Consider the following 14,107-nt stretch of genomic DNA (forward strand, 5'->3'; position numbering starts at 1 on the left):
AGGAGAAAGCAATATGCTTGAGACACAGCAGTCAAGGTTGCTTCGTATGAATGATCTCTGTGGACTAGCTGATTTTAAGGTGCCCATTTAAAGAACTTTCTTACATGGGAGGAACATCATCTGTTTCGTAAAAGGATTTCCCAAACCAATCAGAAAAAGCCTGTGGCTGTAGTGCCTGGCTGTCAGTACCTAAAGGATCAAAGACAGTAATATTAGTGAGGTCTGAATAGTATAATTTACATCAATTGCAAAATTGAGAGCAATGGCATGTGATCAGATCCAAGCAGTCAGGAGCTGGAATGGAAACAGTTACAGAGACATCATCATGCCCACGGATTTGTCTCTTTTGTTGGGCGAAAAAAAGGGGTGGGGAGTGGGGTGGGAATCTTGATAATGCAGCTTAAAAGCAGAACTGATTATTTATGCCAGCTCAACAACATGAGTCATTTACAGATTCAGACCCCGGTGACTTGTAATCTACCAGTGTGGTTCATACAAATACCTTGCCTTATAGGGCTGTATAGCAAGATATGCTGTTTTGGAGACTCCTGCAAACCTGCAGATATTTGAAGCAGGTATAACATTCAAGGAAAGTAATACCAGTCTATCTCACTGACTTGAAAACTAGACAGTTGGGGGATGTATTCCTTAACATGTCAGAAAGCAGCAACTTCTGACTGATGATCAGTCCAAGGTAGGAAACTGTTTTAACATAGCAGCCCACAAAAAATAATTTATAAGAGGACCGTAAAGAGGATATTGCCTCCCTTGAGCAACTTTGGAGCACAGAATGGAGTAGGATAAACAGGGAGGAAGTTTCATGATGTGCTATACCAAAGAACTGTATTTCAACTAATGAAATATGCTATGAATTGCTGAAACAAGGCTTGGTGCAATGCTAACCATCCTTCAGTTTCTGACAAAGTTTAATAGGGTATCAAACTACCTAAATCAGAATTTGTCACACTTTCCTGTTTCACATTCTAACCTTTGGAAAGAAGAAAATAGCATAAGCCCTTTGAAAAAGAATTCCATAGACACATAACACAATCTAAAAACCTGAGTTTGCATGAAGAAGGTTTTTTTTGTTACTGGTCATTGTCTGTAAAAAGCCTAGGATAACGGACCCTAACCATGGCTTATGGGCAGTACAATGAAATAATAAGGATTTAAACAAGTTATCTTGTGACTTAAGTTGGAAATTTAAACCATTTAAAATGCATATTTAAATGCTAGTTGTAATACTTTCATATATCTAAACACTGGAATAACGAATGTCTATACATATAAGGTTTGGGTTTTTGGGTTTTCTTTTTTTTAGTAGGGCTCAGAGAAAGTAGCTGAATACATAAGAACTTTATTTGCACACTGCAATCAGAGCCCTGAATTTTCTTGCTGTCTTATTTACTTTTAAGCTGCACCAGACATGGTGGAAGACAAACATTAAGTCACCACTACAGGGCTGCAACCAGAACATTCAAGGAAGCTTTTATTGAGGGTTATATCAAAGTTTCTATATAGATAATAGAAAAGGCTTCTCAAACTTACATTTTTAAAGGTCATATTATCACTACAGTCCTTCTTGAAAAAAAGCTGTTTCAATAACACAGCAAGAGAAACACAAACAACTTCTTGTCACCCTAGCAGATTCTCTCACAAGCGTTAGACATGTAAGTCATGCCAAACGAGAAGACAGGGGAGGTTGCGTGTACGATTTAAATACAGAATCCAGATCTTCATAAATGTACTTTGTTACAGTTATCCTACTATTCTATCCTGAAGTTTCTGATCCTCTTTTTGTAAAGAAAAGGTTTTGATAGCAACAAATTAAGATTTTTCTGATTTCAGGCAGAAGAGTAAAAATTTATCTTCCTCTCTGATAACTAATTCACCCAGTGTGAATAACTAGAAAGTTATTAGAAAGCTAGCTGAGTTTGAAAACTAAGTATATAAAAATACAGTTTCCTTTCATGAAACATGAGATGCCCTCCTATGAGATGGAACACATGCATTGTTTATTTAGAGAAAGGAAAGCTATGGGACGATGCAAATACAGCAGTACATTGTAGATCCTGTTCAGAAGTAAATAGATCTAAAGAGCCCAAAGCTAACACAGACTCCTTCTGCTATGGCAAATCATTGTACGGGGCAACAAAAGGCTGTGATCACTTCTCTACTTACTGTCCAGCTTTCCTGTTTTCCATATATAAACTTTAGGTTGCCTGGCTATCACTGTTAAGCTGTTGCCTAACAAATAAAAGCAACATAAATATATCAACATTAACATTACTGTTAGTTTGATATAATATCTAATTCCAGCTAATGGACTGAATTACCACTGTTATCACTATTCACCCCTTCCCTCTCAAAACCCCATACCTATTGTAATACTTCCATCAACTGAAGCAACTTCTTCAGCAAACACTTCTGGCAATCAACCTCTACAGAACAAACCAGGTTTTCAAAACAAAGGAGAAAACAGAAAAACATGGAGAAAAAGAGCAATGAAGCATCCATAAGCCACTCCTTCTCTACCAAACGGACAAAGAGGCAGATGAAGTAAAATGAATCAGTCTTGCCGTGATCTTAGGTAACTTCAACTGTCAAAGTTCACCATTTTTTCTTTTACGAAGAAGGCTAGGTTTTGGACATTCATCCTAATTTTGTTCATAGTAATGCTAAGCAGAGTAATTTACAAAAAAACTCTGGTAAAAGAATTGGTAAGTCCACATTTAATACGATAGAAATCTTCCTGAATTCATCTCTCTAAAAAACAAATACTGATGTCTAGATTTTTGTATTATCTAACGTTGTATTTTAACCTAAAGATCTCAAAACACTTCACAAAGGTCCTAAGTACCACTAAGTGCAGTTACATAAAATCGTCACAACGCACAGGTCAATCGTTACCAATGGTGAAAGTGTAATCATATTAGTGTTCTATTAACAGCAATTATCGCTAGGTTATTATTACGTTTGAGACTAAGATTCAGTCCTGTAGGAGAAAGTAATTGTTACCTTCAAATGGTAACAACTCTTCTATAAGTATTTCTCAGGACGTTACTGACAGAGTACCAAACCTGATGTGTCTACATCACGAGTCACAGGAGTGTTAAATGGCATACCATACGATGTTACCCAGATGCTCATACACAAACACACACTCACATGTCTTTAAACATCCCTGAGTAAAAAAAAAAAACCAAAAAAAAAACCCAAAAAACACACTTCGTCTAAACTATCACTTCAATTTAATGAAATGCCTCTGTGATTATTTGAAGAATATTTTCCTCCAAGTAAGAGGTTTCACAGATTTAGCATAGCTTTCTACAGCCAAATAATTCAGGCCCAGTTTCCTAGTGTACAAATTGTACAGTTTTGGTTCTTCTCTGCTCCAAGGAAGTTTTAAATTTTGCTATAATCTGCTATTTAAGTGTACTATTTAATTTTAAGAGAATTAAGAAGAACAGTATGTCTCCAGAATGGGAAAGAGGGTAATTCTGAGGCACAATTATATAATCTTATCACCTCCCTTTAACCAAAACACAGTAGAATTAAACATCTTGCAGCAGACAAAGTGAAGATACAGGTGAAGATATGACATTCATTCCACCTAAACACACCATATATGAAAAATGTGGATTGCCATGTGTTTTTAAAACCCACACTGGCCACACAAGAATACCAATAAAGCCACACACCTTTCACATCCTGATATTGCCAGGGTGAGGAAAGAACGGATTTAAGACTTAAGGAAAAAGTATTTCTTCAATTTATTTTTGCAGTAATAGGAAAATGATGTGATTCCTAAAGGTACTTCGAGACACCTGATCCTACACAATCTACTTCAAGAGGGAAACATAATTGCTGAAAAAGTTCTTGTAATTCAGCATTATTAAGAAAAACGTTCATACTTTCAAGACTCTGCTCTCTGGCGCTGTAGTACTACATTAATGGTGGTTAGGATTTGCACAATACTTCCTTTCTGTCAATGAGTTGATGTTACACTACTACAAAGTATTTGCTTTCTTTAGCTATTTTTGTACGTTTAAATTAAGCTGGGTTTTACTAATTTACTCAAAGTAATATTTTACTGAATTACCACAGTGGTTAACTATAGGAACAATAGCAGCCAAATAAACTAAGGAAAAAAACCACATGGTGCCCAGTATCCATTTCGTCTTTCCAGTTGTACGAGGAACTAAATCAGTCATCTTTTTGCTGTAATGCAGCATCAGTCTTCAGAATGAAACATTAGCCAGATCTCTGAGGAAAAGCTTCATCAACCAAGAAGGCGTAAAATAGTAATGCTGCTTTCTCTCTTCTGTAGCCTTTGTATGGAGCAAGAATGCCCACAGAACATCTCAAAATCTTGGAAGTCAGAAGAGTGGCCTGCCATCTTCTCTTGGACAATTCATGATCCCATGGAAAATGGAAGGATAAAAGAGCCAAAAAGCACAGCATGTTTTTCAATTGCCTGATTCATGATAAACATGAAGGGTCAGGGAAGCTACTCCAAACTGTGGATAGATAAGGATGTTACAGGAAAAGACACAGATCTTCTTTTCTGTTTGTTTTGTTAGCTTATTTATTTATGTGTCCCTCCTCTGTGAAGAGCAGGTACCACCTAGGATTGGAGTAGAGGGGATAAAAACCCCAGAAGTCTGATGTTGCCACAGGCTACTGTTGTCCTGTTACTGAATTACGAGTCAGAAACTGCTATCAAGTCTGAAATTTCTCTCAGAAAAACTCTGCAACAGGATTTCAGACCTAGCTGACAGTCAGATAACCAAAAACCAGATTAAACAGCAGAAACTGTAAGAAATAAGTTATCTGCTTGCTGCCAAATACCTGCCAACAGTGGCTCTTTTGTGAAGCCCCCAAAAGACTGAACTCATTTTAATGGACTAATGGACAATGAAGGCACAGTGAAGGATTACCTTATTGTTTTGTTATACTGTTATTATGCTTTGTTTGAGATCAAGTCACAAGACAAAGTGGGAAAAAGAGAACCTTATCAACACACTTACAATGGAAAAGATACTAAAATAACTTGAATAACATCACTTTCCTTAAGCGTCTGGATCATACCATGTAATATAAAAAGTATGAATGAAGGCTAAATTTTCCATCTCATGCATGAAGTAAGTTCAATTTTCTATGGTAGTTATTTTTAAAAAGCTGGGACCTACCTGGACAGCATATTTATTAAGTTAATTTCCAAGAATTATATGTGGTGCAAACATCCAGAATTTTAACATCCAAAAAGTTACAGAAAAATCTCAGAACAGAGATTTGAAATGGCTCCTGCTCCAAAATATTTATAATTTAACTGATAGCTAAACAGCTCCCTGCCCATTGTACCGTGCAATTTTCTTGTATTTGTATTATTATATTAAAATGCAGGTGCAACTGTAAATATTCATAAACAGAAGCCTTATATGTTCCTGCCTAAAAATCATGCCACATTTTATATTAAACACCTCTAATTTCGAATGTTTTCCATTTTGTTAAAACATACTAAGATGTATTTATATCACCTACGTATTCCAAAGTCTCAACTACAGAAAGACAATGCCACAGCAACTTTCAATAATCCCAATGGTTTCTGGTAGGTAGAACTTAATTGCACAAACTAAAGATGTGTATTGTAACACTTAAAGAGTGAGAATGCTGCAGCTACAAGTCAGTATGTGCTATAGACATTTACACATAAGGCAGCCAGATCCTCACAAAACCCGTTAAGAGCAGCACCTTCTTCACCATGGATCCAGTTGCAACGTGAAGACACACACAACTATGCAGGCACAAAGGGAGAAATAAGGGTGTATAATAGCTTCTCCATTCTTTCACAGTGAAAGGGTAAAACCTCAGTTGGGTGAACTGAAATCGATCAGAATTTCAGAGTAATTTACACAGAGCAATTTCATTGCAAATAAGCATGCACACAGAGTGTTCTGGTCCATAATATGACATGTAGTACCACCAATGTAGCACCAATATACTATAGTGTATACTAGCAGTAAGTTTTACTATACTCCTGACATAATATATTCCAACAATCCTGGCATCTCTCTGCCCAAATGGGATAATTTGTGAAGTGGACTCTATAATCACCTCAGTAATGCTCTCACTGTGCTGATCAAACTTTTGCAACGCAACTCAAACCCTGAAATGAAAACAGTGCATACACATTACACACTATGATTATAAATATTACACAACCCTCACTGACTTCTCATCACTAAACTGTCCTTTAATGATTCGCAACAAATCTGTTAAGAAGTAATACATCACCAAGAAGTAACATAGCAAATAAGCAAAAGGTAGCTCTGCAGGCAAACTTTTCCATGAAGAGGGGAAATTGTATGCAATTTCTGAGGAACTGCTCAAAAATCTTACAGAGCCAAGTTGCCTAGAAGGGGACTTATAATTGTAGTATGCTGGAGCATTTGTTCTCTGTCATGGAAGTCTTAATTACCAAAGTATCTCCAATGCTTTGCCTGAGTCTGGTATACCAGGTGATTTACCAGACATATAGTGCCATTTCAGATATAGTGGCATTTCAGAGACTTCAGACTTGATGAAAATTACAAGTATAAATTTCTTTTTCAAAGGCAAAATGAAATTACAATGTGTTCTAATCTTTGAAATTATTTTACTACAGTTAATTACTAACATCACAGTGATTTCTAAGCATCTTTTATTCTCTGTGCTCCTGGCCTGAGAACAGCTAAAACCAAAAATATCTCTCATTGGAAGGGACAGGGGGAACTTCTCACTCCCTCTCTTGGCTACATAAGATCTAAGCTCCACAGGAGATAACTGTATCTTCTCAATTGCCCTATGTTCTCTCTGATGACAGAGGTCAAAGAAAGAAATTTCAACTTCAGATTTTAGTTATTCATCTTCCCGTTATCTTTTTCACTAGATCTAGTTGCTTCATTTTTAGATATAAAATCAAGTATGCTCTATCTAGTATCACATCTGTCAAACAACGATAGGATCTTTTATCCTCTCTTTTAAAAGTGTCATACCCCTAACTCTTCAGGCAGATCCTCAAGATTTCTAGGGGACTTTTGGCTACTTTCTTTCTTAGGTAAGATTTTTATGAGGTCAGATCATTTTAAGCATTACAACTTTGTTTGTTCATGACTGCATAGACTGTTACACTCTTCAAATATTGCCATGGCTAGGAAAGCTGAGCTGGAAGATGACATCAGTGTCCAAAAACTGAACAGCAGGTTGTAAAGACCTATTCAAAAAATCATCATACTTAATATTTACTCTTGAGTGTGAGGCATGTTACATTTGCAACGGATTATGAATTAGGCACTTTCACATCTCCTGCTGGTAATAAATGTAGCACCCTAGCTGAAATTTTTACACACTGGTCCTGAAATTGTGTAGCTAGTGAATACTTTCCTGACACGTGCTGTAAAAATCTGTCATTTTGCTGTTGAGGATCCTGGAAACAGAAACTGCTTTACTCTCTGGACAACACTTTTATTTTGCAGAGCTGGGCAAATTCCACCACTGACTTTCAGAAACCTCTTCATGGATCAGTAAGTCGCCATGTCCCTTCCAACTGCTTTAGCAATTCACCTCCAAGTAACTGGTTTTGCATTGTTGGGAGGCTAGATATTCTGCCCTGAAATTGATCAAGATAATCTGCCTAAACATCCTACTCAATTACATTCAATTCTGCTAAAACGTGTTTTTGTTTTTGTTTTTTTTTTAAATGTACATACAATTATATTCTAATTGTGAACAACAGCTTCGACTTCTTTAATTACAGAATTTATACACATTTAACTGCTTGGTTAGGACTGTATTACATTAATTCAGCAAGTTCAGTTTGTTTTCCAGACTTTGTGTAATTTTGCTTTGAAAAAAACAGAGCAGCAAGTAAAATACAGGCCATGTCAGCGAAGAGAGATCCAGAGCATTGGATTGGAAAGTTACTTTACTAATTAAAAATTAAATAGTCCCAGAACGTCTTGTTTTGGCTTGTTTTCCAAAGGTTGCTTTTACTGCCAAATTTTCAAAGGTTTTCACTAGATGTCAAAATCCTGGGATTCACACCTTGGTTCAGATAAATCCTTAAGATTCCCAAGGAAGTAGTGGAAGATATCTACTGAAATTTTGAAATAGTTCAAAACGAATTGTGGCATTTGAGTTCTAACATTGCTAATCTGAACATAAAATTAAATCCAAACTTCTTCTCTTGGACATAGTCCTAGCAACAATTTACATCCTCATGAAGTCCTCACAATTAATAACTGACAGGCCCAAGTGGGTAAAATGTTTTTCTAGCGATAAAACCTATTTTCAAATTTAACTCAAATCTGCAGTAACAGAAACTAACAAAAACGTTTCAGTTTTGAACCAGAGTAAGCAAGAATTGGCAACAAGATCTCCCCTCTCAACAGTTTTTGTAGCTAACATGAATTATCCAAATTACTGCTCTATCTATATAAAGATAGTATTCTCAAGAAATGTTTTCAAAAATATATTCAAGCATGTATATACAATCAAGTTTTCAGAAACATATACATGTCCTTGGCTTTCCCTTTCTTTTTTCCTGAGGACCACTTTTAATCTGTGATCTTCAAACAAATATTGTGCAGTAATCCTACAAATAATTAGTGTACATACACATAAGAAAATATACCACTGTTTCTTCAGCTAGCTAAACCAGTTCATATACACAGCAAAAATGCGAACTACTGGACTGCTTCTTAACATTACTCCAGTTGAAACTCCAGGTAAGTGTCACTAAAACTACTGCATCGAGCTTACATGCAGTAAATACAGAGGCGGGGGGGGGTGTACTTGCATTGGGGAAAGAACTCTCTCTATATATTCAGCTGGTATAAACTGGGGCAGACTTAGAGCTGTTTTTAACAGCAGTGAGCAGACAGCAATGCCAACCCAAATCAGGAATGCATTTTCCATTTCACCATGGTTCCTCATCATGCATATGGTTCAATAGCATGTGCCTGACAAGCTCGTCATCAGGCAGGAGCATTCAAAGTATTGGACACATGGTAACAAAACAAAAGTGACCTCTCAAAATCTTTCCTGAAAAGCATCTTCCACCTTCTTTGCCCACAAAAAAAATAATTTTTTAAAAAAGGATCTGGAAACCAGAAGGGGTAAAAAAAAAAAAAAAAAAGGTCAATTCAACTGCCAGTCCCTCTACAGTAACTTCCCAAGAAGCTAGGATAAATCACTGAAATTTTTAATTAGTCCTTCTCCTACTTTATATGCATCACAGGCCTTTAAAGCTTTATAGCACATTTCATGCCCTAGCACCTGTTTTTGAAGAATGGTGCTCAATAACAGTCTTGCAAATAATGGCAAATTTTTCCACAATATTTTTGCATAGTGGTATAGTTGAATTTATGGAAGAGAATGTTATGCAAACATGGACATGCTGAAATTTTAATTCCATTTTAAAGCAAAATAACTGGCTTTACTTCACAATCCTGCAAAAATCCACTATCTGAGTCAACCACTGCCATACAACAAGTATTGTTGCAATATAACAAGTGCATTATAAAAAATAAATAAAAGGACAGTGTTTCAGTATGTGAACTCTCACTTAAGAGGTGTACAGATGCACAGAATTCCTGCTGAGCCTCACTCCTGTACAAAGCCTGAATGAGTCTTGCACTACAGACGTTTTTAAGCATCAGAGGAATAACAGCTTTGCTTGGCTTCATAGATTCAAACAGCTAGAACTGAAAAGACTGCATGCCTCTTCACAGAGTAGATGTTATGGCCAGTTGGTTCAGGCAGTTCCGAAATTCAGCCACCCCATCCACTTGCCTACACAAAAGAACTACAGAAGTTTCACTGCATTTATGATCTAGAGAAGAGCCTATGGTGAACATAGAATGGGCACAGGGAAACAAACAGCAGGTTCTTTTTAAGGAAATCATGTCATCATATCCCTGTTTCAATTCGGAAGAGGAAGTATTACCTGAAAAATAATCCAGTACAAAATTCTATAATATAAAATTTCACAATTATAATTCAAAAGTAAAAAAAAAAAAAAAAAAAAAAAAAAAGCACTGCAAAGAAAAGCATTTTACCTCTGTATTTTTAGGCCATACTTTCTCCTATTTTTAAAGAAGAGTGCCCTCTGCTGACTAACACATAGTAGCAAAGGCAGTTACTTCAAACTGGTATTTCTAGAAATATCAGAGGACTGGGAGGGTCCCTTTCAAAATAATGAATGATTCCAAGAGGAATTTTCCTCTGCAAAAATTGCTGCTAACTTAAATGGTTGCATTTGTGTGTTGTCCAACCAAGAAGACTGTCTTTCTAAACAATTACCTCATTTCTTGGAAGTAAACTCTGAAAATGAGCTTCAGACTTACCCTAGGCATGCAAAGCTGCATGATACCCTATCACCTATTTCTTTTGGGTGCTTTCATTAATCCCTTTATGTCTAGAGTAATGAATTGGCAGGACTGAAGTAAGGGGGCAAAATGTCATCTCAGATGAAAAGCTGTTGTTTAGAACAGGGTCACACAAAAATGAATTAGCCCCAAGATGTTAAAGATAGCAATCCAACATTATTTTCTCTAGAGAAACCACGGACATATTACACCACGGTGATGAGTAACTATTTGAAACATGCCTTAAGGGAGAATTAAAAAAAAGTTTTATGCTATGTGTGACCTAGAAAGTGATGGCTTCTTTATAAATTAGGTACAATCTTCTCATTCCTAGAAATATACTGTATTTCAGTTCAAATCAGATGCCAAGAAGAGCTTATTTAAAGAAGGATAGCAAAGCACTGCTGACTCGTCTTCCAAGGCTTCAGGCAAAATACCAGTCTCCGAAACATGCTGCCAACTTCTATCATTAGGAAGGAGGAAGAAAAAACAATAAAACACAACATCTTTCCTATATAGAAATCACAGAATCCAGTTTTATACAAGTAAGAGCTTGCAAAGCTTCTTCCTTTGCTGCCTGGTGTGTGTAAAATTGATTCATAGACTGGCAACCTAATTAATATGTATTTTTAAATGATTAATTTTGCTTACTAACTATTCAGTATTTACAGTGAGAGGTCACAGTAGGCTTTTTAACAACCATTTGGGAAGGCTTATTTATCTGCCAAAGCACAAATGGATTATCCTCCCAAGACATTAGCCAAAATAAGACATGGTCCTTATAAACGTACCATTAGTCATCAAATGAGAGGAAATAGGTTTTTGGAGGGTTTTGTTTGCTTGCTTGTAGTATGTTTTTAGTAATCTAAATGGTTTATAAAAGCCCATGTTTTAAGTAAGAGTTAAATCTATGTGAAGGAAAGAGAAACTGAGGGCTTTCTGAATTAATTTTGATTAAACTGTATCTGGAAGAAGCTTCTGGGAACTGAGTAAGATGGGTAGAAAAGTGACAACACAGCCTATTGAAAAAAACCTGTGTATCCTCATTTTTAGTACAGCAAGGTTTCCATGCTCAGTTGCCTAATCCTGCTGTGCAATATACTCTGGACATTCTCCAGGACACAGCAAGGAGATGAAGATATAGGGACAAAGTCAACAGCTGCATACTGACATATCACATCAGGGTCTCCTGAAGTCAACAGGTTCTACTTAGCCACAAATTTCCAAATCTACCCCCTTAATATTTTTTTTTCAGAAATGCCCAAGGCAGTTTCCCAGAAAATCTTCAAGACAAATTTATCAAGTTAATTTAGGGAAGCTGTTGGTGTAGGAAAGACAGGCTGTTTGTGTTACGTTCTGCTATCCAGAAAAAGTGCTTATTAATAGGCCTTACGTACCCTGGTCACAAGTACTATCAGAGACAGGCAACTGCTTACAAAAGCAGCATGCAGCTACCACGCACACACACAAACAAACATTCTGAATTGGAATTACAGTATTAATGCAAATGCTGGTATTAAGAGTGAACTAGATGGTTACCAAAAATAGCCTGTAATTAGTCTTTAGAACAGAAGATATCATTAATCCACCTTAAGAAACAAGAAAGGATTCTGTTGAAAAAGCCAGCAAAGCACTATTGCCCTGACCAAGTACCAACTGATGTTATCATCAAGACTTCTGTTTTCTTCAGCGGGCTTTAAACTTGCCCTCTATATGAAAATGACCCTAATTCCTTTTTGGACAGGGTAGGTAAATATTTTAATTCAGAATTCTGGCCTAAAATGAACCACAAATTGGATTAAACATGAATAATATTTAGCTTTACTGGATAATTATAGTACTTTGTTTTCATGTAATCACGCCACCTACAGAACACATCTCAGATCAGGAAGACTTCTGCATGTTCGTAGGTAGGCCAGGACATTATAAATCAAATTAAAGAAAGCACAGCTGGAGGGGAGGAATTAGAAGAAGCTTTATGCTGGTTTTGCAGCCACCCAACACTTTCTTTGGAAGTGCTGATCACTAAATCTTCTGCAAAAGCACCGCAGCCCCACAGTCACTCTAAGATGTGATGATGGTTAGTGACCTGACAGCCCGTGCCACAGCCAGCATCTGGCAGTCTGCGCACTTAGGAATGCGACCACTGCTGTCCTTAAACAACCTCTGCAGTCTAACATACAAAGTAGTAGGAGACTTGTGCGGGATGAGGCACTCTTCCTTAATGGGCATGATCACAAATCCTACTTGGAAATGTTATCAGAAGAGGGTAAAATTTTAAAAGGCTGGAAAGTTGGAGAATACATCGTAAGAACATGGCTCTGCCACCTCCTTTTTATGTTGGTGCACTTTCCTTCGCACACTGATTTTGATGCTATAACTAATACATATTTTCAAATGACTGTTTTAAATGACAGATAGAGTTAAAAAGGTCAACACTGAGCAGACAGAGGGGACCCTTAATGATGCATGCGAACCGTGGAGTTATGGGATGTAGCATGGAATGTCCCTTACAATAAAGTCTGATTTTTATGATCAAAATACAATCATATATTGGTTCAGACATCAACATTAATGACGTTGGAGCACCTCCTATACTACAGAAGTACTATCAGTTGCAATCTCTGTCATGCCATCAAAATTGTTTATAACCAAACTCCACTGGCTTATAATGTGGATTATAATGGATTTACAGTAGCTGAGTAATTCACCGTACTGGTATCACACTGGCGAACTGTTTTTAACTGTATAATAATAAAAAACACTTAATGGAAAGCTAGGAAATTCACAGTACAGTTCAAAGAAAATACTAAACTTTCTCGTATTTGTGGCACAGGACAAAGGAACCCCAGAACCCATAATTTCCAGAAGATTTCCTGTCCATCTTCTTCCTTTCAGTGGTTCCCTTTCATAGCACACTAGCTGCTGTGACTGTTAAACTGTTGTTTATTGAACTGTTATAAATTTTAGGATATGACTTTACCTAAAAAACCACAACAACAACAACGAAACCTTAGAAAATAGGATATCAAATTCTGCTATGAGATTTTTCCCTGTAGTAATCAGTCCTTTTCTTCTTTGAGCACAAATTGCAAATAGTCTTCCTCATTATTTTTCAAGCTTTTCACAATACAGAAAAATCTTCCTTAGGGGCTCTATGACAGAGGAAGCTACCAATACATCCAGAGGCCCCAGTAATTCACCGGGAAAAGTATTTATCTAAAGGCAAATTTGGATTAGCAATCACATTTACCTTTCACAAATCGCTCATCATAGAACAGTAAAACCATTCCATTCTATAAAGGAAAAAAGTAAGATACCAGTTTGAGGTCAGCAAGTCTTTTGCTCTTTGTAGGTCACCCTCTTTTCAATTTAAGCAGCAAAAAGCCAGAAATGTTTGCAGTGTTTCCTCCTGAGAATCAGCACGTGACTCAAGTATAATGGAAGAAAAAAAACCACATAAAGAAAAAAACAGTTTGGATAAGAACAGGCGGCTTTGCCTGTGCACACTTCTGTGGCTGCTGCTCTGCAGAAGCTGTCTCAGCCTCCCACAACTACAGTGTCACAGGTACTGCATAGTGCTGAGACGGTCACAAATACTGCTTCAGCTCTGACCAGCACGCTATGGGGACGCCATTTAGAAAACATGTTAGTGAGGAAAAAAGTTAAGTAAGTTTGTTAAAATGTAGGCCTCTGAG

At 36.8% G+C, this 14,107-nt stretch overlaps 1 protein-coding gene across 1 annotated transcript in view; it reads right to left on the reverse strand.

Annotated features, from left to right (window-relative positions):
• Window positions 1-14,107, reverse strand: part of GNAQ (G protein subunit alpha q) — a 128,829-nt gene that overhangs the window by 39,262 nt on the left and 75,460 nt on the right. The window lies entirely within an intron of this gene.

Source organism: Pelecanus crispus, chromosome Z (assembly GCF_030463565.1).
Source record: "Pelecanus crispus isolate bPelCri1 chromosome Z, bPelCri1.pri, whole genome shotgun sequence".
In the NCBI taxonomy this organism is placed as follows: domain Eukaryota; kingdom Metazoa; phylum Chordata; class Aves; order Pelecaniformes; family Pelecanidae; genus Pelecanus; species Pelecanus crispus.